The sequence below is a fragment of the Perognathus longimembris genome, chromosome 16 (genome assembly GCF_023159225.1).
Source record: "Perognathus longimembris pacificus isolate PPM17 chromosome 16, ASM2315922v1, whole genome shotgun sequence".
Lineage (NCBI taxonomy): Eukaryota > Metazoa > Chordata > Mammalia > Rodentia > Heteromyidae > Perognathus > Perognathus longimembris.
This window is the reverse complement of record NC_063176.1, coordinates 29,459,670-29,486,994: the sequence shown is the minus strand read 5'-3', so window position 1 is coordinate 29,486,994 and position 27,325 is coordinate 29,459,670. Positions and strand designations below refer to the sequence as shown.

General features: G+C 41.4%; 1 pseudogene; it reads right to left on the bottom strand.

Annotated features, from left to right (window-relative positions):
* Nucleotides 1-27,325, bottom strand: part of LOC125364515 — a 66,453-nt pseudogene that overhangs the window by 20,418 nt on the left and 18,710 nt on the right.

Below are 27,325 nucleotides of genomic sequence, written 5' to 3'. Positions count from 1 at the left end.
AAATAAAAGTGTTTCTTCCCCGCCCTGAACCCTCCCCCAATCTATTAATAAACAAGTACCTTGTTAAAAAAAAAACTGGAAATTCTGGAGAGACCGCTGACTGCTTTCTGTATTTGCTGTGTTGGTTGTTGCTGAAGACTGTGTGATTGTAGTGGTGACACTGCTTGTGTTAGTGTGCCGGGTGGCGTGCGGTCTCCAGTTGTTGCTGTGCTGCCTGGGCATGCTGCTGTTCTAGCTGCAGCTGCAGCTGCAGTTGTTGTAACTGAGAAGTGGAAGGGCCAGAAGAATTAAGCTGTCCTCCTGTAGAACGTCTCATTCCTGATAACTGAGATAAAAGCTCTGCCAATGGAAGAGAAGACAGTTAACACAGAGGAAAATAAGCTACAGATCATTCTTTTACTGGGAGAGCACCAATAGCATTGTGAATAAGTAAACAGAGCAATAAACAGTTCAGCTAAGGGCTCAATTCCTGCCTCTTATAGGCAGAGATTTCTGTTTATGGGGAATGCAAAAGCATGGATGCTAGCTATATATATATATATATATATATATATATATATATATATATATATATATATATATATCTGCTTAATGCAAAACTTGAGTATTTTTTTTTTGGTGGCACTGGGGACTGCTAGGCAGGTGCTCTTTATTTGAATCATGCCACCAGCCCTGTCTTTTGCTGGTTATTTTGGAGATTAAATCAGTGGATATTTTCTACCAGAACTTGAAGTCAGGACCTCATACTCTTGAGTCACATCTCTAATTCAGTATTTTGATAGTTAAATGTGGAGTTGTGCAGACCCTCCAGGTCTCAGCCTTCTAAGTAGCCAGTATTATACAGGCATGAGCCATCAGTGCCTGGCACAGAGATTTTTAAAAATCACTTTCATGATGTAAAAATTTATACTACCTCTTAGCAATTCATTAAAGTGGTGGTTTATAGGTCCAAATCATAATGTAAACCCTCTCTTTGTACATTCACAAAAGCAAAGATCAAGCTTACTGCTTATTATAACCCTAGCTCTTAGATCAGAGCCTGACAATGAAATTCAATATTTATTGAATCACTGAGAAAATTATGACAAATCCAAAGTTCTGATTCCCTTTATAACTGTGGCCCTTGTATATTTGCCTCTGTCATGTCTCTCTTGTTGCCTCTTGTTGCAGAACACCAGAATGCTACCAGCATTTCTCAGCAGGGATGTTCCTGAGAACCTGAAGTTTTGACCTTGCAGAGTATTGAGTGGGTTATTATGACCCAGACTTGTATTTCCCAGAGTGTACTCATCAAGGGAAATGTGAATTTCTTTGACCTTGTGCTCTCATCTAAGAAATATGCAGTCATTGCTGTCTCCTGAGTGGAGCATCTTACAGGACAACTGATGATGTACTTATGTTCCCAGGTCAGCAACAGCTCTGATTCACTATTAAAATAAGTTGAGTGCTGGTGGCTCGCACTTCAAGTCTTAGTCATTCTGGAGGCAGAAATCCAGGATCATGGTTTAAACCAGCCTGGGCAGAAAAGTGTAAGACTCAAGTTTCCAGCAAAAAGCTGAGCTGGAGGCATGGCTCAAGTGGTAGAGTGATGGCTTAACAAGCAAATGAGTAAATTTGAGGCCATGAGTTCAAATCCCAAAAATAAAAATAAAAACAAAAAAACAAAAATGAGCTACAACATAGTAACAGAGCTAGTTATTGCTTTCTTGCTCATCCTAAAGATTTTTACAAGGGGCTGGGATGGAGCTCAGTGGCAAAGTGCTTGCCTAGCAAGTGCAACGTCCTGGGTTCGATCCCCAGTAAAAAAGAAAAGACAAAAAAAAAAAAGATTTTTACAGAACTCTTTAATGGGAGACATACACACACACACACACACACACACACACACACACACACACAGAGCCCATTACTAAACAAATTTTAATTGATGGAAAAAATGTAATATTTCAAGTTTGAATTTTGCTTCAAGAAATTACCTTTGGGGGACTGTATTATAAAGATCCTGGCTTTTTTTGCTGGCTAACTGGGAGTCTTTGTGGACTTTTCTGCCTGGATTGACTTCAAATCTCGAACCTCCAGGTCTCAGCTTCTTGATATGTGAGCCCACTTGTGCTTAGCAAAAAAATATTCCCCAAATTCAGTTTATTGGGCTTGTTTTATTATTGCATTCAATTGTTCAAAGCACATCCTGTTATTTTATTTCTTTTCTTTTGCCAGTCCCAGGGCTGGAACTCAGGGCCTGAGCAGTGTCCCTGGAGCTTTTTTGCTCAAGGCTAGCACTCTACCACTTGAGCCACAGCGCCACTTCCACCCTTTTCTGTGTATATGGTACTGAACAATTGAACCAGGCCTTCATGCATGCTAGGCAAGCGCTCTACCACTCAGCCACATTCCCAGCCCCTTCTGTTTCTTCTTTATTTATTTATTTATTCATTTGTTTGTTTGTTTTGCCAATCCTGGGGCTTTGAACTCAGGGCCTGGGTGCTGTCTCTGAGCCTTTCTGTCCTAAAGGCTAGGGTTCTATCATGAGCCACAGCACCACTTCTGGCTTTTTTTCTGGGTAATTTATTGGAGATAAGAGTCTTGCAGACTTTCTTGCCTAGGCAGGCTTTGAACTGCGATCCTCAGATCTCAGCCTCCTGAGTAGCTAGGGATTACAGGCATGAGCCGCCAGTGCCCAGTTTCATGTATCATATTTTAAGTAATATTTTATGAGTAAAACTATTCTGAGCATCACAGATGCTATTTTCAGGTGTTGAGCAAGGTGCATTGTGGGTTCTAGATACATATTCTGAACACATTTCAAAACTTAATTTAATATATGATCCCTTTAGTATGTTAAACAACAAAACAACTCAAGACAAAGACAAAGTATTTATAGTCTTGTCAATGAGCCTTTCTGTGTTCTGGGGTAGGATGGACCAAGAACTTATAAAGGTCTTCTACTCTGAAACCTTTAATGATTTTATTGTGCTTCAACAGAGACCACAAACATAAAAATAAAGCTCTTCTGTTATATCAATTCTCTACTTACGCAAAATGCAAAACAACATCAACTCCGTTATAAGGTATACTTAAAAATGTATTTTATAATTCTGAAATATTCTAAGATATTTTGTGAGGGAGCATAGGTATAAGAAAAGACTAAAACCACAAATCCATGAAAACATTTTAAAAGGCACTTTTTACCCCCTGCCAATTCCTAAATGAAACTGAGATGAACTTACCAGTGGTAGGATCCATGGCTTCCCTATGGCTTGGAGAATATGAACTCTGAGAAGAAGAAAGTCCACCAGTAGAGCTGCTAGTAAAGTGCATGTTTGATCTACGAGCACGAGGACCTCCTAATCTCCGGCCAGGGTGAAACATTCTACGTACATGTCGAACACCACTCAATTCATCATAACTTTAAGTTAAGAAAATGACCAACTATTTCACAAAAGGAAAAAACAAAAAACATTTGAGCCACTGCTAGATAACACATTCAGAACTCCTAAATTGTAAACAGTTTAAAAATCATATGTAAATTATAACGCAAATTTCCCAACTCTATCTATGAAGCCCATTAAACCTAAAAATGTTTCTCAAATATAAAGGTGTGTGTGTATGTGTGTGTGTGTGTGTGTGTGTGTGTGAATGTGTGTTTCCATAAAATGGGAGAAACTTCTTTCCGGGCTCAGGAGTGACAATTCCAGTTAAGGTCAAAGGGATTATTAGCTAGATATTCAAGGTGAACATTCCCTTACCACAGTCTCAGTATTAAATTTCAAATGTTTACATGTAAGTAATAATAATAAGTGTCAATTTTTATATTTGATACCTTAGGAAACTTTCTTAGTGTAAAAATAAAAGGATCACAAAAATAAAAAAGGAAACCCATTTTTTGTCTATAATGAAAAAGGGACAATTTGAATAATTTTAATTCAATAGGTAAGTCTTTTTAATTAGTTTTCTCCTTTATCTTCAAGTTCTCCCCTCTAATGCTGCTTTATGTCAGTGGATGCATAATTAACAGGACATTTATTAAGAAATCAGATTTCTGGGATGTGCATGAACAAATGCACGACTGGTTCTCAGTACATACTATGTGGGAAATGAACTATGCAACCTGTAGACAGAGAAGAGAGGAGGAAGGAAAGAGAAGGGATGACATTGTATAAAAACAAATGTACTCATTGCCTGACTTATGAAATGGTAATCCCTCTGTACAATGTCTTGATAACAATAAAAATATGTTTAAAAAATCGGACTTTTAGAGGAAAGGGAATGGAACAAAGGAAGTGAATTGGAATACAGAGTGAACATGGGTAGAAAGGTAACAATGAACTCCCCAATTTAAAAAAGAAATGAGTTAATTGTCTTTTTGAAAAAAGAAAACATTTCTGGCTCCTCTTCCATCTTACATAGCTGAGTGTGGGTTGAACTAATGAAGGTCTTGAATAGCAAATACCTCTCAAAACTATGAGGACAACTTTGTATTTTCCCATAGGGATGGGAGGGGATGGGGGAAAGACAGATCTTGTTGAAGAAACTTCTTTCAAAGTAGCAAACAGAGCAGCTCTGCAATTCATACTGTCTTGCTGGCTTCTCAGTTTTTCAACCGATGGGGTAATTAAGGGGCAGGGTGGATAGCTCTACAGGGCAGTGAGTACGGTTTTATCGTGGTATTCATGATGGTGGAGTAGGCTCTTCAGAAAGGGATAGTATGATTACTATATTTTGTTTCTAAGAAGTAACTAAGTGTGGAATGCACTTTAGGAAGACATCCTAGTGCTTAGTAGCATAAGAAAAGGTTCCCTCCAATGTTAACAAATTTACTACACAGTAACACTGGAGTACTTAAACACTGAGATTTTCAAGATAACTCTCATAGCAATTTGCTTTTAGAATTTAATGGTAAGAAGAAATTTAAATGTCATTTTGTTGGAGAATTAAAGTCTCCAACCAGTGGAAAAATTTAGCCCCGGCACGGTTACTCTGATACCTCATTAGCACACTAATAGGCCCTTGGGAACACATTCCCAGTAAGGAGTTTCTGGTGTTTGTGGGCCAAAGGAAGCCACCAGTTGTTGTGAGAATCTCCTTTTTCCCCCTACTTAGCAAGTCTCCCTGAGGAGACTTGCTAGACCAGCTGCCTTTAGTGTTAGATTCTCTCTGTAAACAGGAAAGTCTCCTCACTAGATTCTCACTGTAAACAGGAAAGTCTCCTCACTGTTACTTCACAAGTATTTGGAGAAGTCAAGATTGATGTTATCTAGCCTTAAGGAGATAGTAGCTAGGAGATAATTATAGTTCTACCTCGGTTGTATACAGTTCCTTGTTTTGATATCAATAATCTTTGTAGTCACTACCTCCTGTAATTAGAAAGGCATTTGTATCAAGTTCCTGCCCTCACAGTAGGAAATTTCCTCCACTTCTGTATTTGAGACAAATGTCATGCTGTATTGATCTTTTACCCTGTAATTGTAATATTGGTTTCTAACCCTATATAAACCCTGGCCCTCTTGAAATAAAGTATGCATTGGTTCACTCGCCTTGCATCCCCCGTGTCCTGATTTCGACTGCAGTTACCCAGGTTCAACATCTGGCGTCCGGACCCAGGGACCTGACAATTGATCCACAGGAGATTGCGGAACTGCCGAGCTCTCGAGTGAGGTGAGAGATATTTTTAATTCACAGGAGACAAGGGATCTGTGTGTAATTCACAGGAGACAAGGGATCTGTGTGGTGAGCTCCTATTTTTAATATTACGGGGTTATGGGACAAGCTAAACCAACTCCATTTTCTAATTTTATCCACCATGTATTGAAATGGGACGGAGCTATGGTCTCGTGTTCACAAAGAGATGAGTGTGTACAGGTAGTGGAGTATAATCTATGGTTCCCAGAGGGAGATACTTTAGATTTAGAAGTCTGGGAACGAGTAGAGAATAATATGGAAAATGAATATCGGTGTGGAGACAAGGTTCCAGTTACATTTTGGTCTGTTTGGGCATTAATACATACAGCCGTGAGCATGATGTCTCCTGATGCTATCATAACATCAGCTGCTGAGCCAGAGGCTGACGTGGAAAAAGCTATGAAGGCTTATAATTTGTCCGGGGAGGTAAAAACTCAAATTGGACAGGAGCTAAAAGACATGGCAACACCTGAACTATCTCCTGTCAGTTTTGTTAAAGAAAAATTAACATCAAATAAGCCTTCAGCCTCTACCTATGCTCCTTCAGAGAATGATGATAATTTAGGCAGCTCAGCAGTGCAGTCAAAGTGCTACAGATGCTCTTTCGATCTGCCAGGGGCAGTCAGGAAGGTGAAAGTAAAGAACAAATAATTGCGGCCGCGGAGCCCACTTTTACTTTAATTAATCTAAGTCCTATAGTTCTGCCTCTCTCTCTTGCTATCAAACTTTTCCTGTCATTCAACCCCCTCCAACCGGAGGTGTAGCACAGCCCCCTCATTAACAAGATATTGACCAGGGTCACTTAACTTAGGACAGCTGTAGTACAGGGCCATCTCATGGCTCCCTTCCAGTGAAGGAGGCTTCCCCATCATCTTTTCTTTACAACCAGGCACTAGCAGGGGAGCTGACACTCCCTGTTTTAGTCCATCAGCCTGGAATTGGGGAAGGACTAGTGATTTTTCTTTTACTTCTCAAGAGAATTTTTACTGCAATTGCACTTTTAATTTGCGCCTGCGCTACATGTTTCATGTGTCTTTGTCCTTGTTTGATTAGTTGTGTTTCGTGTGGAGTGCTAAATTGGGGAAAAAAAAGTCCTCTGGTGGGCGGCCTCGGCAGGTTGATTGCCAGGGGATGGAAATCTCCACTGGGGAGGATCCCCCTGAGAATTTTCAGGGCCCTATGGACTTTCCATCACTCTGGCTGGCAGCTTGTGGACGCTGGACATGCCATCCAAGGCGTAAAAGCCTCTGTTTCTATGTTCTGTTTTGTCTTGACTAGTTTTGTCTTTGAGATTGGTACCAGATTTAAACATAAACTTTTGTTTCCCTTATTTCTGTTGTCCATTTACATGTCTATGGGCAAAACATTTACTAGGTACTGTGTCTCCTTCTGCAAGAAGACAGAAAAAGTGCAGGCTGCTAAGAGCTGAGTTCAAACAGCCGGCTAGGCTAATCTTAGCCTGAGAGTAAACACTAAGAGTCAAGTGCTAGGTGGACTCAGTAATACTCCAGGGGACCCCAACCCAGTTATCTTCAGTGTTTAGTATGCTAAGATACTTTGCTAAAACTAATAGGCCCTAGCGAATAAGACTAAACAATGCTAAAATCATTCATTAAAGGTTTTGTTTTAAGTTTTGGTCATTACAAGAGTAAGATTGGAAAATATACCTTTTGCCACTAAAAAATGTACGGCTGATAGTTGTTTGGACTGCTTTTAAGTTCTGTTTACATTAATACCTACATATGTGAATGTATGTATGTGTGTGTGCGCGCGCACATATGTATGTGGGTGTGAATGTGTTCAAGATTAAAAATGTATGATGTAAAAATAGGTTAGTTTAACTTTAAACTTCAAAAGATCATCGAGTTTGGGCTTTACCAAAAGCTTTAAAGGATTATTACTTTATTTTAAAAGGAACTATAGTTAAAAAATTCTTTAATTCATGGTCAAAAATAAATAAATAAATAAATAAATAAATAAGAACTTAGCATGGGCCTTTGAACCTATCCTCAGTAGTGAGGGGTAAACTGACAAAAGTGCAGTTTAGCCGATCCACGTGACAGGACAGCGGTAGGGTGGCGTCCATTCATAGTGGGAGGGGGCAAGCTGGCCCCAAGGCAGTTCATCAAGCTCTAAGGAGTAGGATGGAGATAGGCCCATTCTATAGGACAGGCCAATGGAGGCCTTTCTTTTATTTCTTTTGTTTTTAGGTATAAACATTGGAAACCTCAGGGTAAAATGTATGATTTGACTGATACTTCTAAAACTGCCCCTTAGGATGGATTGAAATTGGAATATCTTAAAGGAGAGTTAAAAGTTTATTTACCTGATATAACTCGATTTCTGTACAGGTTTGCAATTTGGATGTATTAAAAAGGCAAATATGCTAACTCTGAAATCTCATGGTTATAATTCTGGGGCACACTGCTAAGTGTACTATTGTTACAATTGTTTTGGGTATCACTTTAATGAATCAGGTACTAAAATTTTTTTAAGTGTAAACTGTACTGTAACAGTAAGATTAACTATCTTAAGTCACATATAATCAGGTAAATATTTTAAAGTATATAAACTAATGGGGGATAGAAGTACACAACTTTCATTAACTCTCTGTATATAGGAAAATGGCTCTTTTAAAGCAGGCAACCAGGAGGCAATGTGCCCCCTGGGCTTCAGTTTTTCTATGCAAATACAGGCTGAGGTAAAGGTGTGAAAGCCTCTACTTTAAAAGGTTTTAGAATGCCTTTCTAGATAAGAAATTTGGAAGTGAAAAACAAGCAGCATGAAGCAATGGGTGATACCTAGGCTCCAGATTTCTTTTAATACAACCAGGCTTGGTAAAAGACTTGAGATCAAAAATGTATTCTGAGATGTGAAATTTAAAATGTTTGTTTTAAGTTGGATATAGGAAAACGATGGCTATCAAGATGATTGTTTAATTACTACTCCAGTTTGTTTTACAGGTTTTCAATAAAATAATTTATTATTTGCTGCACCTGATAAAAATATTGTATCACAATTGTTACAAATTTTGCCTTTAGACTTTCAACAGTATAATTTAATAACTGCCCCTGATAAAATTCATTTAAATAGAAGAACCATTTAAGTCTGGGATATTTAGTTAGAAGACAAGTAATTACCCCCCAATTAATAAAAATCCGTACTGAAGAGTTAAAAACTCTCAATGACTTTCAAAAGTTATTAGGGGACATCAATTGGCTTCGCCCTTCCTTAGGAATTCCCACATATGCGCTGCATAATCTATTTTCCATCCTTCAAGGAGATTCGGACTTAAAAAGCCCCCGTGAATTAACTGATGAGGCACGTCAGGAGCTACTTCTAGTGGAAAAGGCCCTGGCTCAAAATTCCTTAGCTCTGGTAGACCTATCTGCCCCTATTGGGTTGCTAATTTTACTTACCAAAGACTACCCTACAGGGGTGCTAGCTCAGTACAATAAGCCTTTGGAATGGATATATACCAAACACACTTTCTCCAAAACGTTATCCACCTATCCAGAGATGATCAGTTTCATTATCATGCAAGGCCGTAAGAGATGCCTGCAAATCAGTGGGCAAGACGCCTACTTCATTATCACCCCTATACCTAAACAGCAGTTTGAGTTTATGTTACAAACCTCTGATCTTCTCCCTCTGGCTTTAAATGGCTTTACAGGGGAAATTTTATACCATTTACCTTCTAGTCCTCTTTGGCAATTTTTTCAAAGACAAACTTATGTTATTGATAATATTTTACTCTCTGAGCCCATTCTAAATGCTCCCAATGTTTTTGTAGATGGTACTAAAAATAACAAATGTGCTTTCTGGACAGAAGATAAATATCAAGTTTTCTTTACCCCTTGGCAATCAGCACAACAAAATGAGTTACAGGCTATTATATATGCTCTGGGAAATTTCTTGATACCTTTTAATTTAATTACTGACTCTGCTTATGCAGCACATGTTTTATGCAATATATACTCTGCTGTTATTTCTCAAATAAAACCCCCACTAAGTTCACTATTTAAACAATTACAGAACCTGTTGTGCCAGAGGCAACACTCTTTGTATGCAGTCCATATTCGAGCTCATTCTAATTTGCCAGGTCCTATGGCATACGGTAATGCTAAAGTAGATGCTTTAGTCTCTTTTGCCTCAGCAGAAGAAGATCATGCTGCCCGGCACTCTAATGCAGGTCATTTACATGTTACTTATAAAATTCCCTTTAAACAAGCTAAACAAATCATTGCTAACTGTCCTACTTGCAGACCCTTGCATCTGCGAACTCTTCCCCACGGTGCGAATCCTTGAGGACTGGCTCCTAATAAAATTTGGCAAATGGATGTAACACACATCCCTAAATTTGGCCGCTTACAATATGTGCATGTATCCATCGACACATATTCTTTTATTTGGGCAACACCTCTACCAGGGGAAAAAGGGACTCATGTCATTCAACATTTACTAGAAACATTCGCAGTCATGGGGATTCCTTCTCAAATAAAAACTGACAATGCACCAGCTTATTCCAGTAAACAAGTACGAAAATTTTTAGAATTTCATAACATTTTTCATGTTACAGGAATTGAATACAATCCTCAAGGTCAAGGTATAGTAGAAAGAGCTCATTATACATTAAAAACACAAATTAAAAAACTAAAGAGGGGGAGTATGGATAGTACTGAGGGATATGCAACTTCTATGAAAAGTATTTATAAAACAGCCCGAGCCGTTATTGCAGAAGCACTATTTGTCCTTAACTTTTTAAATTTGCCTCAAGGAGATGTTTTAGCAAGAGCTGAGCTACACTTCCTAGCTCCGCCTATGCAAAACAAACCGCAGCCGGTTTGGATTAGATTGGGGGTTGGGCTAGATTGGGTCCCCTGGGAGTTGTTAACCCAGGGGCGAGGGTATGCTTATGTTTCTACAGAAGACAGCCCATCTTTCTAGCACCTGCTCCAGTGGATCCAGCAACAAACACCCCTCTGTCCATCAAGGGGGTGAGACATTCTCATTCAAGTGATAAGGCCATTCAAATGGACAGGTGTGCACTGGTAACCTGTAGGGGCTACATCAGAGGTAATGTATTGGGCCTATATTTTCTAACCCTCCTTTATTATGTCCATATTTATGGACAAAAGCCCCTGTCTCTGTTTTTACATCTATTCCTAATTTACTCTCTCCCCCTATGGGTCTGGCATTCCAGTCTTTCCTATGGAAGAGGAAAGATCATTTAACTTCTCTTATTCTCAGTTCTCTAAAGCTATCTGTCAAGGCCGTTCCCCATGTTACCCTTTTAGATATCAATATTGGATTCAGCATGGAGGTTCAGATAACTGCAGTAGAACTCGGCTGATTAGACTGTCTTCCTGGTCTGTGGGATCTCATACCTATAAATTAGATAATTATCCTATTCCTGCTGGCCTGCCTAAATGTGACAATTTTACTTATCTGAACCTGAACTTTACTGAAAGACATTGGGAAAGTTGTCGAGGAATTTTTCCAACTATTTGGAATACATCCCAGCATACTTGGTATGATTGGGGACCTTTTGGTGTGTGGTTTAAAAACTGCACTGAATATAACTCATCTTGTGAACCTACTTTATCTATGAGCATGTCCATGTCTGCTGAACAGCTTTTAGGGTGGTTTGGAGCAGGCTTTAGTGACCCCCGGCCTGCTCTCGCCCATGGAAACAGGCTATTTCCTCCACAACATCATCTCTAGAAATTAGCAGCTTCTCAGGCTCCTGTATTGCTGGCCAATGGAACTTACTCAGGAACTAAAGGATCCTCGGCCTCCTACAACTTCACAGTTGTAAAGACCTACAATATCTCTGCTTGTGTTCATTTTCCACAAGTACTGATGGTCGGCCCCATAAACATAACTAAGAATGCCATTACCTGCATAAATTGTAAATTGTATACTTGCTTGAATAACAATGTCACCTTTAATTTTAGTCAAGATAGGATCATGATTTTAACCCAGCGCAACTCCCTTTGGGTTCCTGTTTGCATGCATCGTCCCTGGGCTGGAGGACCTGTACAAGGATTGGTAATGCAGTTTTTCAAGCGGCTTCTGAGGAGGAGTCGTTGTGCCATTGGACTGATTATTGCAGGACTTGTTGGACTGATTGCCATTGCTACAACTGCAGCAGTATCCGGAGCCGCATTGCGACAATCTGTACAAACTCATGACTTTATGGTGCAGTGGCACCAGGACTCCCACAATCTGTGGCAGCACCAGCTGGAAGTAAATGCCCACCTTCAAGATGAGTTAGAAGCTGTTAAAGGAGGAGTGTTTTGGCTTGGACAGAAATATTTGGCTTTACAGCAACGATTGTTTTTGACTTGTGATTGGAATTCTAGTCATGTCTGTGGAACACCTTATAAATATAATGCCTCTGAATGTGAATGGAATGATATACAAATGCTTATAGATGGAGCCATACTAAATGGTACGTTAAGTGAACAAAGTTTATACAGGGAGGTTTTGGAAGCTTTTCAAAAGGAATTGCCAGATGCCTCCTCTATTGATGACATAGCCCAAGGACTAGCTCAGACCTTAGAAGGACTAGACCCTAGGGGGTGGTGACAAAGTATTACCCATAGTGTTGGAAGTGCCTCTATTGCCTTGATACTTATGTTATGTGTCTTTTTCTTAGGACATTGTTCTATCATAGCTATAATGAAGCGTTACACTAGGAATAATTCCTCTGATGTTTTACTCACTGCCCTTAAACTTTCCAGAGAAGCGGCTGTGGAAAATTAATAAAAAAGGGGGAATTGTTGGAGAATTAAAGTCTCCAACCAGTGGAAAAATTTAGCCCCGGCACGGTTACTCTGATACCTCATTAGCACACTAATAGGCCCTTGGGAACACATTCCCAGTAAGGAGTTTCTGGTGTTTGTGGGCCAAAGGAAGCCACCAGTTGTTGTGAGAATCTCCTTTTTCCCCCTACTTAGCAAGTCTCCCTGAGGAGACTTGCTAGACCAGCTGCCTTTAGTGTTAGATTCTCTCTGTAAACAGGAAAGTCTCCTCACTAGATTCTCACTGTAAACAGGAAAGTCTCCTCACTGTTACTTCACAAGTATTTGGAGAAGTCAAGATTGATGTTATCTAGCCTTAAGGAGATAGTAGCTAGGAGATAATTATAGTTCTACCTCGGTTGTATACAGTTCCTTGTTTTGATATCAATAATCTTTGTAGTCACTACCTCCTGTAATTAGAAAGGCATTTGTATCAAGTTCCTGCCCTCACAGTAGGAAATTTCCTCCACTTCTGTATTTGAGACAAATGTCATGCTGTATTGATCTTTTACCCTGTAATTGTAATATTGGTTTCTAACCCTATATAAACCCTGGCCCTCTTGAAATAAAGTATGCATTGGTTCACTCGCCTTGCATCCCCCGTGTCCTGATTTCGACTGCAGTTACCCAGGTTCAACATCATTTTTCTTGCATTTTTTTCATAATTTAATCTTGATGACCAGAGATATTTGTAAAAATCTCAGGAAAAGGAATGGGACATGGGACATGGGAAAAGGAAAAGGACATGGGATAATATCCTGCTGAATGGATACTGATAAAACTAGAGGCCCCAGGATTTACTGAAGATTTGCTGAAGATGGAGTGATGAATGGACCAAGGATAACCTTTCTGGGTATTATTAAGGATTCTTTGTGTGTGTGTGTGAGTCCTAGATATTGAACTCAAGGACTGGGCATTGTCCAGGTAGGCTAGTGCTCTACTAGTTGAGCCACAGCTCCACTTCTGGCTTTATCTAGGATTATAGGCATGAGCCATCGGGCACCCAGCAAAGATTTTTTAATAGATAATGAACAGGTACTTCAAAGTATTCTTAGGCCAGTTAGATGTTTACATTATGTTTTCTTTGTAGTTTCTGTGTCCCATGCCCATAGGGAGAAGAAGGGCTCACTGGTTTCTTCTGTTCACTGACTGCCAGCCTCTGGCCTGGCTCAGTTCTCTTTATTATTCAGCTTGGTTCCATTTTTCATCTTTCATCCTTAGTTTCTACTTTGTCTCATCTGAAGAGCCACATATTCAACTAGAAAATTAAAAGCTGTGAAGGAGGACAGGAGCTGCAGAATGAGAAAACTGCAAGCTTATTTGGTATGGCGATACAGGCCTAAAACTCCACCTATGAAGGAGGTGGAGGCAGAAGGATTTTGAGCTTGAGGCCAGAATGGGCAAAGGTAATGCTGAGATCCTGGATTTAAAAAGAAGTGATGAGGGCATAGCTCAAGTGGTAGAGAGCTTGTCTAGTTATACATAGGCCCTAGTCAACTTCCTGTGCTGGGAAAAGACACACCCACCCACCATACACCAACACAAAACACCAAAGGTCTAAAGTTGTGTTATAATTGCTAAGAGGTAACTAAAGGAATCAGAAGAATGTTAAGCAGAGAGAACAGTTTTGGTTAACTCTGAAGTGCTTCACTATAAACTGAAACTTTGGTAGGAGAACAGAACCCTAAATTTTAAAAAGATAATCATTGCCTGAAAGTTTGCAGAAGCACCAAGTCTTCAAAATAATTGCTCTGGTAGGTAAGTTATCTCAGGAAACAGAACCAAGAACTACTAAGAGATGGGGAAAAGGATAAAGAAATGAAAGCAGGAAAGAACTTAGATAAGACCTATCCTTCTCAGAGACTGGAGAAAGAATGGCTCTCTCTAGAGAAGGGAAACATAGGAATAGGAAGCTCACCTACCTCCTCATCCCATAACAGGATAAAGCATCAGAGGAACAGAGGTGAAGCAAGTACAGTTTCCCTCTATTTAAAAGTTCTACTTTAATTTGGATGATTAACAGTGTCCTCTCTTTCATGAAAGCACCTTCTTGAAAGCCTTACAGTTGTTCAAACTGTCTTCAGGTCAAATGTCAAACACAATTATCATGTTAACAAACATCACCCATATAATAGTGAAAAGTCCATTAAAAGGTCCAGGCACTGGGCTGGGAATGTGGCTTAAGGGTAGAGTGCTTGCCTTGCATGCATGAAATCCTGGGTTTGATTCCTCAGCACCACATAAACAGAAAAGGCCTCAAGTGGTCCTGTGGCTCAAGTGATAGAGTGCTAGCCTTGAGCAAAAAGGAATCCAGGAACAGTGCTCAGGCCCTGAGTTCAAGTCCCATGACTGGCAAAAATTAAAAAAAAGAAAAAAAAGAAAAAGTCCAGGCACAATAGTTCACACCTGTAACCAATCTCAGCTGCCTGGAAAGCATAGGTAGAAGGATTGTGGTCGGGAGGGGGGTGGTGAGGGAGGGGGTAACAAGTTTGACAAGAAATGCACTCATATAAGACTCCATATAAGACAAGGATAAGCAAACTCTATTGTTGACGTTACATTTAAAGTCCTAGGTGAATTTCCTTTGGTGTAGGCCATGTGGCTACTGTATATGTTTTTGGTACACTGTGTATTGTATATATATCTACCTGATCTAGGGAAGGGAAAGAAAAACAGGGTGTAAGATATCACAAGAAATGTACACACTGCCCTATTATTTAACTGTACCCCTTTTGCACAACACTGGGTCAAAAAAATTTTTTAATTAATAAAAAAAAGAAACATCAGCCAAAAAATAAAAAGAAATGCACTCATTACCTTAGTTAACTATAACCCCTCTGTACATTGACAATAAAATTGACAACAAAATTAAAAAAAAAAAAGGATTGTGGCCTGAAAACAATTTGGGTACAGTGCATGGGACTATCTGAAACATAACTAAAGCAGAAAGGGCTAGAGGAGGGGCTCAAGTGAACTCAAAAGGCTCTGAACTCAACTCCAGTACTTCTTTCCCTGTCCTAAAACAAGTTCATAGATAGAGAAATAAGAAATTGCCTCTCAAAAGTGAATCACTGGGGCTGGGATTATGGCTTAGTGGTAAAGTGCTTGCCTAGCATGCATGAAAGCCTGGGTTTAATTCCTCAGTGCCACATAAACAGAAAAGGCTGGAAGTGGCACTGTGGCTCAAGTGGTAGAGTGCTAGCTTTGAGCAGAAGCTCAGGGACAGTACCCAGGCCCTGAGTTCAAACCCCAGGACTGGAAAAAAAAAAGTGAGTCACTGGCTGGGTGCTGGTGGCTCACACCTGTATTCCTAGCTACTCAGGAGGCTGAGATCTGAGGATCATGGTTTGAAGTCAACCTGAATAGAAAAGTCTGTGAGAGTCTTATCTCCAATTAACCATCAGAAAACTGGAAGTGGTGCTGTGGCTCAAAGTGGGAGAGCCCTACGATTGACCAAACAAAACAAAATAAAACAAAAAAACAACCCTAATGCTGGGCATAAGTGGCTCACACCTATAACCCTAGCTACTCAAGAGGCTTGGATCGGGGTTTGAAGCCAGCCCAGGCAGTAAAGTTTGTGAGATTCTTATTTTCAATTAAATCCCAAAAAAGCAGGAAGTAGAGCTGTAGCTCAAGTGGTAGAGTGCTAATCTTGAACATGAAAGCTCAGAGAACAGTGTCCTGGCCCTGAGTTCAAGTCCTAGGACCAGCACAAAAACTAAAAGCAAAAACAAAAATGACTAATATTACCAAGAATTCTTTCCCTTGTTGCACTTATAAGGATATTAAATCTCTAGGGGCTCTGTGTTCAAGCGTAAGATAAGCTGCAAAGTCATCTGTGACATGATTAGGATCGCCTCCAGGTAACACTGCACATATTGGACTAATCTGAAATGAAAGTAAGGAAAGCAGGTTTAATAAATGTATGTGGGTCAAGCACTTTTCTGGATGAGAATTACTATTAGCACGTTTTAACCAGGCAAAAACATAGTAGTAGATCTTAAACTGCTGAAGAGCAATAGAGACCTAGGCAAGAACAAATGCAAATTTATGCTCCCACCCAGCTAAAATACCACTTTTCAAGGTTATATACATCAGGAAGGGGTTACATTGTCCAAAAGGAAATATACTCACTATCTGACTTATGAAAAGGTAGTGCCTCTGTGTAATACTTTAGTAATAACAATAAAATTATATTAAAATTGTTTTGCAAAAATGTTCTGCAATGCATATTTATGGCTAAGTCCAGTCTTGGATGGTAAAGAAAGATATAAGCCTATGCTATACTTCTCTAAAGCAAGGTATCCTTGAGGGTCAATTTTCCATGAATATTGATCCTGGTGGCTCACATCTATCATCTAGCTACTGGGAGGCTGAGATCTGGAGTGTCCAAGTCTGGCCGTAAAAGATTAGAAGACTCCATTTCAGGGAGGGAAAGGGGGTACAGTGGTGTACACCTGTCATTCTGACTATGACAGGAAGACTAAAGCAGGTGGATTGAAGTCTAAGTGCACATTTGGACAGAAATTGGGACCCTCTATAAAAATAGGCCACTCAGGAGGCTGAGATCTAAGGATAAAGGTTGAAGTTCGAAATCAGGCCAGGCAGACAACTCTGAGAGAGTCTTATCTACAACTACCCAGCCCAAATCCAGAAGTGGAGATGTGACCCAAGTGGTATAGTGTTATCCATGAGTTGCAAGAAAGGTGAGTGAGGGCATAGTGCCTTGAGCTCAGCCCCAGTACTGGCACAAAAAGCAGTACAAAACAGGGTTGGAGGCATGGCTCGGTGGTAGAGCATCTACCTAACAAGACCAAGGTTCTGATTTCAAACCTCAGTTTTACATCCACCCCTCAAAATCCTGATTAAAATGCAACTGTACAAACTTCTATCCACAGGGCTGGGCACCAGTGGCTCATGCCTGTAATCCTGGCTACTCAGGAGGCTGAGATCTGACCATCCTGGTTCAAAGCCATCCAGGGCAGGAAAGTTTGTGAGGCTTTTCTTCTTTTTTTGCTAGTCCTGGGGCTTGGGACTCAGGGCCTGAGCACTGTTGATAGCTTCTGTTTTGCTCAAGGCTAGAGCCTCTGCTCTTGAGCCACAGCACCACTTCTGGCCCTTTCTGTTTATGTGGTGCTGGCATGCTAGGCAAGCACTCCACCACTAAGACACATTCCTAGCCTCTCCTTGAGACACTTAGACTCTTATCTCCAATCAACCACCAGAAAACAGCAAGTGGCACTGTGGCTCAAGCACATGAAGAGCTCAATGACAGCACCCAGGCCCAGAGTTCAAGCCCCATGACCAACCAAAACAAACAAACAAGTTATATCTACTGACAAGTAGATTAAAATTGGTAATGGTTACTAAGGTACAAATGTGTTCTGTAAATTCATGGATTTGATTTTGGAGCATAGAATGGGAGCTCATTTAAGAAGCTTTGTTTCTCTGAAAGATGAGCAGTGTGGTAGGAGTTTGTGACCAGGTCAAGTTCAAGGAGTAACAAAAACAAACTTTCAAGTTCTTCCTACTCAGCAAGACAAATAATACACAACATGTACAAAGCAGAGTTCAGAGGAGGACTGATTGGGAAGATTATTTTTTTTGTTTTGTTTTGTTTTTTGGCCAGTCGTGGGCCTTGGACTCAGGGCTTGAGCACTGTCCCTGGCTTCTTCCCGCTCAAGGCTAGCACTCTGCCACTTGAGCCACAGCGCCGCTTCTGGCCGTTTTCTGTATATGTGGTGCTGGGGAATCGAACCTAGGGCCTCATGTATCCGAGGCAGGCACTCTTGCCACTAGGCTATATCCCCAGCCCGGGAAGATTATTTTTGAAATAGTAGTTTCAATAAACAAAATCACAAAATGGGAAGCAGGGGAGAGGAAGGATAGGAAGAATGAGAACCTTAGCTGGGCTTTGGTGGCTCACGCCTATAATCCTAGCTACTCCAGAGGCTAAGGTCTGTGGGCGGTGGTTTGAAGGCAGCCCAGGCAGAAAAAGTTTAAGACAACCCCCTCTTTTTAGTCCAGTGCCAGTCCTGCTTGAACTTAGGGCTTGGGTGCTGTCCCTGAGCTGCTTTTGCTCAAGGCCAGCACTCCACTATTTGAGCCACAGTGCCACTTCTGGCTTTTTCTGAGTAGTGTTTTTGGAGATAAACAGTTTCATGGCCTTTCCTGCCTGGGCTGGCTTCAAACTGCAATCCTCAGATCTCAGCATCCTAAGTACGTAGGATTATAGGTATGAACCACCAGGACCCAGCCAAGAGATTCTCAGCTCCAGTTAACTACCAGGAAAAGTCCAAGAGACTCTTATCTTCAATGAACCACCAAAAAGCAGGAAATGGAGCAATGGCTTAACATAGAGTGCTACTAGCTTTGGACACACAAGCTCAAGGACAGTGCTCAGGCCCTGAGTTCAAGCTACAGGATCTGCACAAGAAAGGGAAGAAAGGGTGGAAAGAAAGAGAAAGAAAGAAAAAGAAAGAAGGAGGGGGGAGGAAAAAAGAAGGGAGGGGGAGGAGAGAAGGGAGGGAGGGAGGGAAATATGATTCATCATGACAGTACATCTGCCATGTGTAAAATTCAGGCTACCAGCTGACTTTATTGTTCGCTTACAGCAAAGTGGGAGATGAAAAAAGGTGAGATGCAGAAGGACAATGGCTCTGATAGCTAAAACCTAAGCAGATACAACTAGAGGGAGATCTTTGAGAGTCTGACTCATTTGAAACCAGTCTCTTATGCTCAATTAGCTGTCCTTATTTTGTGACTCAGAACTTGAGAAATATCCTCAAGAAAATCTAAAGATGCTCTTCAAAGATAATGCATGACAGCCAGGAAGGAGAAAATGGAATGTGCCTGAGGGCTGAGTGAAAAAGACAAGAAGAGGGCTTGGAATGTGGCTTAGTGGTAGAGTGCTTGCTTAGCATGCATGAAGCCCTGGGTTCCATTCCTCAGCACCACATATACAGAAAAAGCTGGAAGTGGTGCTGTTGCTCAAAGTGGTAGGGTGCTAGCCTTGAGCTAAAGAACTCAGGGACAGTGCTCAGCCCCTGAGTTTAAGCCCCAGGACCAGGAAAAAAAAAAAGACAAGAAGACAGGCTCATGACTTTCTTAGAAGATGTCAAAGGAGTAGTCAGACATTCTTTTCCTCCCTGCTCACAGTTTATTATTAATTTTCTCTTCAGTAAAACTTAGGTTTTATAGACTGTATCACTCTTGTGCTCTGATATTCAGTATTTAATATATTTATTTTACTTCCCATGTACTTTTCTGTATTGCTGGCTAGATTATAAATTTGCTTGGGGCTGGCCTGGTCTACAACTCTCTTATTTATTACATCTCCTGCATAGCTGGAATTACAGGTATGAACCACCATCCCAGCTTAGATAGTAAACTTTTTAGAGATGCTGGGCAATATAGGTTGCCTTTGTTTTTTAACTGAGAGGAAAAGAGAGACAAGGAGAGAGAACAAAGTAAAAAAAGAGAAACAAGGTTCAGTTATAGACAAAATAAGCGTATTTTTGAGACATTTCATTTTACAATTGACACGTACCAGACTATGTTCTGTTGTTTTATTACAGTATCATAAGCCACATAATTGTGTGTGTGTGCGTGTGTGTGTGTTGGTTGTGGGGCTAGAACTCTGGGGCCTGGGGCTGGCTGTCCTTGAGTTCTTCGGCTCAAGGCTAGCGCTCTACCACTTTGAGCTACAGTGCCATTTCCAGTTTTCTGGTGGTTAATTGGAGACAAGAGTCTCATGGACTTTCCACCCAGGCTGACTTTCAAATGCGACCCTCAGATCTTAGCCTCCCGAGTAGGTAGGGTTACAGGCATGAGCCACCAGTGCCCAGCATAAGGCATATAATTTTTATCCAAAGAGAAAATAGTACCCAAAGAGATCTTTCCCCAAGATAGTTCCTTTTAGGCAGGCCTTTGGATAAAATAGAGAGAGAACTGGAACTGAACCAAGACAGCTGAAGACGCTTCAGTGTTCTAAGGGCAAAGCTCGATATTCTTAGATGAGCTTACAATTCTAGTTGAGATCAGAGGAGGCAGGAAAGTACTTGATTCTCCATCTCCAGGAAAATGCCAGGTTGGCATGTGGCTCAGATGGAAGGGCACTAGCTGTGAGAACCTTGCAGGTCTGAATTCAAGCCTCAGTATCATATATTTGTACATATACATATACATGTACATGTACATATACATATACATGTACATGTACATATATTTGTATAGAATATATATAATATATTTTTTTCTTTAGATGAGAAGCTACTTCAAAGACATATACTCTTAGAAGACAGTATATAAAGCATAAATACATGTATTAAGAATGCCTTAATTAGATAATCCACAAACTAGAGAAGTACTTTTGACATGGGGATCTAAATTAGAAAATCAAGATCTCACAATTATTTATTAACTTCAGCTCGATACTCAAAAATTTTTAAAGTACATTGCAGAAACTGTGCTAAGAGAGCAGAAATGAAGATATTCAGGGAGAAATAAAACAATCTGGCAATTAGCTTCCCTGATGACTCAAAATGCTAGTCATTCCTACAGAACAAAAGGAAACTATTCGAGTAGGTGGATTAATCAGTTTGGCAACTGGTGTGGAAAATCAAGAGAACAGATTTAGAACCAAGTAGATGATATTGCTGTCATGTTTGGGCTATATGAAGTTAACTCATATGATAACCTGAAAATAAAAAGACTAAGTTCCAAGCTGAGTGCCAGTGGCTCATGCCAGTAATCCTAGTTTCTCAAGAGGCTGAGATCTGAGGATTATGGTTCAAGCCAGCCCAGGCAGGAAAGTCCATGAGACTCTTATCTCCAATAACCACCAGAAAATCTCAATGGCACTGTGGCTCAAGTGGTAGAGCTCACAGACATCATGTAGGCCCAGAATTCAAGCCCCATGAATGGGAGGGGAAAAAAAAAGACTAAGTTCCAGTGCTGATGGGCAGAGGCCTGGAGAAGTTTTAAAATTCGTATGTTATACCTATCAGATGAGTTAGTGTTTAGAAATAAGTAGAATAAAATTTCCCTCCCCTCTTCTCCCTCCTGTTTCTTTTTTAAAGGGGCCAGTATTGGAGCTCGAAGTCAGAGCCTTGAGCTCTCAGCTTTGTTGTTTCTGGCTGGTGCTCTAGCACTTGAGCCACACATTCCCATTTAAATTGCTATTTTGCTAGGTAACTGGAGATAAGTTGCACAAACTTTTCTGCACAGGCAAGATTCTAAAAACAATCCTTCTAGGACTCAGCCTCCTGAGTAGCTATGACATTAGGCATGAGTGACCAGCAACTCAGTTGTTGTTTTTTTTTTTTTAATTTCTCTCTTTAAGTATATAACCTGCTTTTAAATGGTTATATTCTGATTGTAAGAGGGGGGAAATTATCTTTTTGCTTGCTATCTGCTTTTGTTTTCCTTTCTCTTTTTCGGGTGCGTGGGGGGAGGAGTACTGAAGTTTGAACTCACAGCCTTGTGCTTGCTAGACAGGCACTCCACTTCTAAGCCATGCCCTCACTCTATGGTTTCAGTCTTCCATGCTTTCAAAATTAATCATCTTTTTGGGAGGAAAAGAGACAACTCAGATTTAAACTCAGGGCCTTGCACTTGCCAAACTGGCAGTATACTGCTAGGCTATGCTTCCAGCCTCGTTTTCCCTTTTTTTGGGGCGGCCAGTCTTGGAACTTGAACTCAGGGTCTGGACATTGTCCTTGAGCTTCTTTTGCTCAAGGCTAGCACTCTACCATTTGAGCCACAGTGCCACTTCTGGCCCTTTCTGTTTATGTGGTGCTGAGGAATTGAATCCAGGGCTTTATGTATGCTAGGCAAGCACTCTACCACTAAGCCACATTCCAGCCTCCCTGTTTTTTTAATTCTTAATTTTTTAATTTTTAATTTTTTTTGTTGTTGGTTGTGAGGCTTTAATTCAGGGCCTGTGTATACTCCCTGAACTTTGTCATTCAAAGCTAATGCTCTACTACTTTGAGCCATGGGTCCACTTCTGATTTTCTTTTCTGTAGTTAATTGGAAATAAGAATCGCACAGACTTCCTGGCTAAGCGTGCTTTGAACCATGATTCTCAGATCTCTGCCTCCAGAGTAGCTAAGATTATAGGAGTGAGGTAACAGTGCTTGGTTTCTGTGGTTATTTTTAGGACAGGGTTTTGTGTCCTGCACCCACCAATTTTACGTTTCTTTTTACTGATGGATCATAAGTGGGTATCACTGTGTTCAGCTTCCTTGTGTGGCAACAAAATCTCTTGGGCTCCCTAGAATTGTGATCTTCTGATTTGTTAGCCTCCCTAGCACCTAAAATAACTGATTGTGTGCCACTAGCATACCTCAATACTAACCGTCCTAAGTTAATTTAAATTAATCTTAAGGAGACAGACAAGGGCTGGAGGAATGGCTCAAGTCATAAAAGTGTTTGCCTGGCAATCAGGAGGCCTGAGTTAAAATCTCAGCACTACAAGTGTAATGCCCAGATTTTTAAGGCCCCCAAAGACAACCATCAGATTCCAGAGTCAAAGCCAAGCCAAACCGCAAGGGTCGTTTATTACGAGTTCGAACCCGGTCCCCCCCACCCCCCACCCCCGGACACTCCTTGCCAGTGATGCTAAGAGCCCCAGAGCACAATTCCAGCACAGCTTTTATAGACAAGTACAGGGAAGATGAGGGAAGATGAGGAAGATCCCCGGTTACAAGTACACGATTGGTTGACATTTGCCCTAGTTTACAGGTTGTCTCAGATTGGCCTGGGTCTTCCCGCCAAAGTGTGGCACCAGAAGGCCTTAACCTTAGAGTACAGATTCAGGTGGGCCTCCAGGAGTGGTCATGTAGCCACATTCCTGGGGCCAGATGGTTCTTGTCTCTGTGTCCAGATCCAGGGCCGGGGTCTGAGACCGGGCACTTAGTCATGTCCAACCTTGAGTCCCAGGCCAGATAATGCCCAGAGTCAGGTAGTACAGAGTTCACAGAAGGGATGTGGGGTGGGGGGAGCGTGTGGTTACAGAGTAGCTATAGGAAGACTGCTGGTATTTTTCCACTTCCCCATGGGTTAGCAAGCAAAGGTACAGAAGCAAAATAGCTGTTAGGGGCATAATGGTCACAATTTTATTCTCTACACTCTTCATTCCCCCCTTTCAATTGAACCTTTAAGAGCCAATCTTGGATCTTACATACTCGAGTCTCTAATTTCAGGGTCAATGGTTTGGTGTTGGGCTCTAAGAACCATGAGTTGTACTATGCTAATCCTATCCTTAACAAAAAGCAGCTAACTTACTAATAATACAGGGTCCTATAATCAGGACAAGCATAATCACAAACAAGGATCTGGTCACAACTGAGTTTTTTACGGTGGGGCTATGATCTCATGACTCCAGTAGGAGTAATAATAGTGGCCAGGGGAGTAACAGTAGCTCATACCCAAACCACCAGACCACCCATAGGTAGGGTTTATGGGTGTCTAGGCTCTCTCCCTAGCTACAGAAGCACCAACCATATATATCAGGCCTAGCAAGGTAAAGTTAGCCAAGTCCAACTTTTGGTACACAGCCTCTGTTGTGCCACCAGCATAGAATGTTTTCTCTCACTGCGAATGAGTCCGCAGGCTTCAGTCATCCAAGTTTCCTTGTCGGTGGTGCTTTACTCAGTTGGTAGCAGGCGTGGCTCAGCTCAGGAGGTCCAGTCTCATAAAGCGGCCTTAGCTTGGGCCAGATCTTTTGGTGGACCTGCAATAGGGCTCTGAGGGGGATAAAAGCTCATAACAAATGCAATTGCAAGTTAGGAATTATGGGAGGGGATCCCAAATCTGATCCTAAGGCTACATATGAGCAAATCCAGACTATACATACAAAACCATCTTAGCAAGGGAATCAAGCAGTTAAAGATACATGAGATCTTTCTGGTTAACATTTAGATGACATCATCCAAGTCCCTTAGCCCTGCAGATGCAGGTACAGACAAACATGGTTTCACATCGAAGTCCCAATTCTGACCCTATTTATATTATAGCCAATTTGATTACATACCAACTTTACTCATGTGCTTTAATTTTAAGACATACTGATACCATTTGTCACATACTCACTTTCTAGGGATTGTCTTTCTCACTTTTAACATGCCAAAACCTTTTAATCTAAAGGAAACTTTTTGTTTTCCCAATTTTCTCTCTAAAGTAAAATTTAACATATCCCCACTCACATCATCTTTTACTTTCTCACGCCATCAGCGACTTAGTGTAACTCTGTGATAATTGACTTTTTAAATCCCTTTTTTTATCCAGAGGAAACCATTTATCCCTTTCTCCAAGGCTTTCTATACTAACTTTCCTCTTTACATTTCCTTGGGCTTCTTTGCTGCTAGAGTTTTAAGGTTGCCCAGTGGCATGTGTAAGATCCACCCTAAGGAGGGCTCCATGAAGATGCCCCCTGCAGTTTAAATCTCTGTCCAGCTACCTTGGTACCTGGCACACTTGATGGCAGTTACCTCCCTCTCTTTTCTGAGGTCACATCCTAATCCATCTGGACATATTTTAATACTCTTGGACATACCTCCCACTCCAGGCATTGCCTGGAAGTGACTCTCCAGCCTGTCATACATGCTTTGAATTTAGCAGCAGGCCAGTCTGCTTGAAAATTTTTTACAATATTCAATTTTCTTAATAGAGCTAGTTAACTCCAGTCAACTCAAGAATGTCCCCCCCAAATTTTAGTTCTAGAAGATCCAAAGCACTTTCCAGCAGAAATCACCTGCATGTGATAAGAGTCCCATCTGAAGATGTAGATGCTTCCAGGTGACTGTTAGACTCTCCTTCATCCTCACTCAAATGCAATGGGTAGGAGCCATGGTGGTGTCAGGCAGCAGTGGCTCCCAGTGGTTCCAGTAGAATGTCACACCTTCTGCTGGGTTGCCTGCAACTTTCTCCAAAGACTGGTTAGAGAAGCTTAACCTAAGTTAACCTAAGCCTAACTTTAGTCAAATTTCCTAGTATTTTCCTGATTTCTTCTTAAGCACACTAGCTTTTGTAGGCTGGCACATCACTACATGTCAAGACAGCTTTAGGTAATCAATGGCCCTTGGGTCATTTTGCCAGGGAAATAAGTTTAAATCAGATATTTTTAATAAGGCTAGGATTGTGTTTTTTTAAAGCCAACATAGAAGGCTTGGCCTGTAACCATTTCTCACAATTGCAGTCTTTGTATAGTGTTACCTCTGTTTTTCATGCCTCTAGTCTATCCTGCCTCATCTTCCCAAAAACAACTCTGGTCCCTTAGTCCTAAAGGGGGGCTGAGGGGCGAAGATCATCCATCTTCTGTAACTTCTTCAAGCTGACTCAGGGACGTTGACCTTACTTCGCCAGTAATCTATAATTTTATTCTACTTTACCAAGGGGCTGCAGGATCAGATGTCCATTAGGAGCTTTACTCCAAACTGGAAATTACATTCAACATTTTAACTTTCAACTATACAGATCTCTTTTTGGGCTACCGCAGTGTAGCCTTTTAACATTTTAGTTTGTAAAAGCTTTTTCCTGACTGGCTGGGAAACTGATCTCTGGTGGTCTAAAAAATGTCTACATTACCTTTGCAGGCCTTTAGCAGATATCAATAAAGATACAATCTCAGGTCTACAAGCTTTTTTTCCTGAACAGGTGTACCAGCTCAAAATTCACTACTAGTTAGGGCTTTGAGCAGATGCAGAAGGTTGGGATCTTCAAACTATCCTCCCATTTGACAAACTTACCTTTACTATCCACTATCACAGATGACTGGCAAGTTCCTGCCCAGTAGACAGACATGGGCATTAGAAAGGCATGCTTACGAACTATTCTTCTAGGACCTCCCAGCTCTGATTAACTTTTGAAAGGCCAAACAGGAGTGACTCTAGTATCTGACACCATCTCTGCCACCCAAGCAGGGGCTTACTGCCTCTGGATGCTCCATCACTTTTGTCCCAGGAGTGATTTTCCATGCTGGTATAAATGCACCTTTGGCATTTCTCTTGGTCCGTCACTGGGCTTGGACTCAGGGCCTGAGTGCTGTCCCTCAGCTCTCCAGCTCAAGACTAGCACCCTACCACTTTGAGCCTCAAAGCGATTCACAACTCTGTTCCCAGCACTTCTGCTGGCCAACTGGACACGAAAACTCTCACCAGGACATTTCTCTGGAGGCTGGCCACAAATTGCAGATTCAGATCAATGAGTCTTACAAGAGGCCACTTTACTCCAATTAAAAGCAACAAGGTGGTCAAGAATCTTTTCAGGACCCCGACTCACACCAACTGAATAGCGAGCTGGGAACTCCAACACCCAACACTCCACCAAGAACCCAGCAAAACCAGCATCCAGAAGCAGTGGAGAAACGCAGGAAAACAAAAAGGAGCAAAAAAGAAGAACCGAAAACCTACACGGAGCCGGAGATTCATCGGGGCACCCTCCCCCCACCAGCCGACTCTGGCCCAAACAGGGTCAGGCTGGGAAAGGGAAACCCGGCGATCGGCAGACAGGCTGCCAGGAGCGCAGAATCCATATAGCGGGAGACCCCACGGACACAAGGCAGGGTGCGGACCAAGACACACCCGGCAGCGACGAGAAGTCCGGGTCCACACCGGATTCGGACAAGGGAACCCAGCGCGGCAGAAAGAGGGAACGGGGGAGCCACCACGACACTTCGCCAACCCCTGAAGGGCCAACGGTGGCGCGGGACACACACACAAAGCAGCAAAAGTGAGTCCCCCATAATCCCTTCCCCCAACGGGAGACCCAAGCCCGACAAAGAAGCTATATCTCTCTCCCTCCCCCTCCCCACTCCCGTGGGAACAAAGGACCCCCAA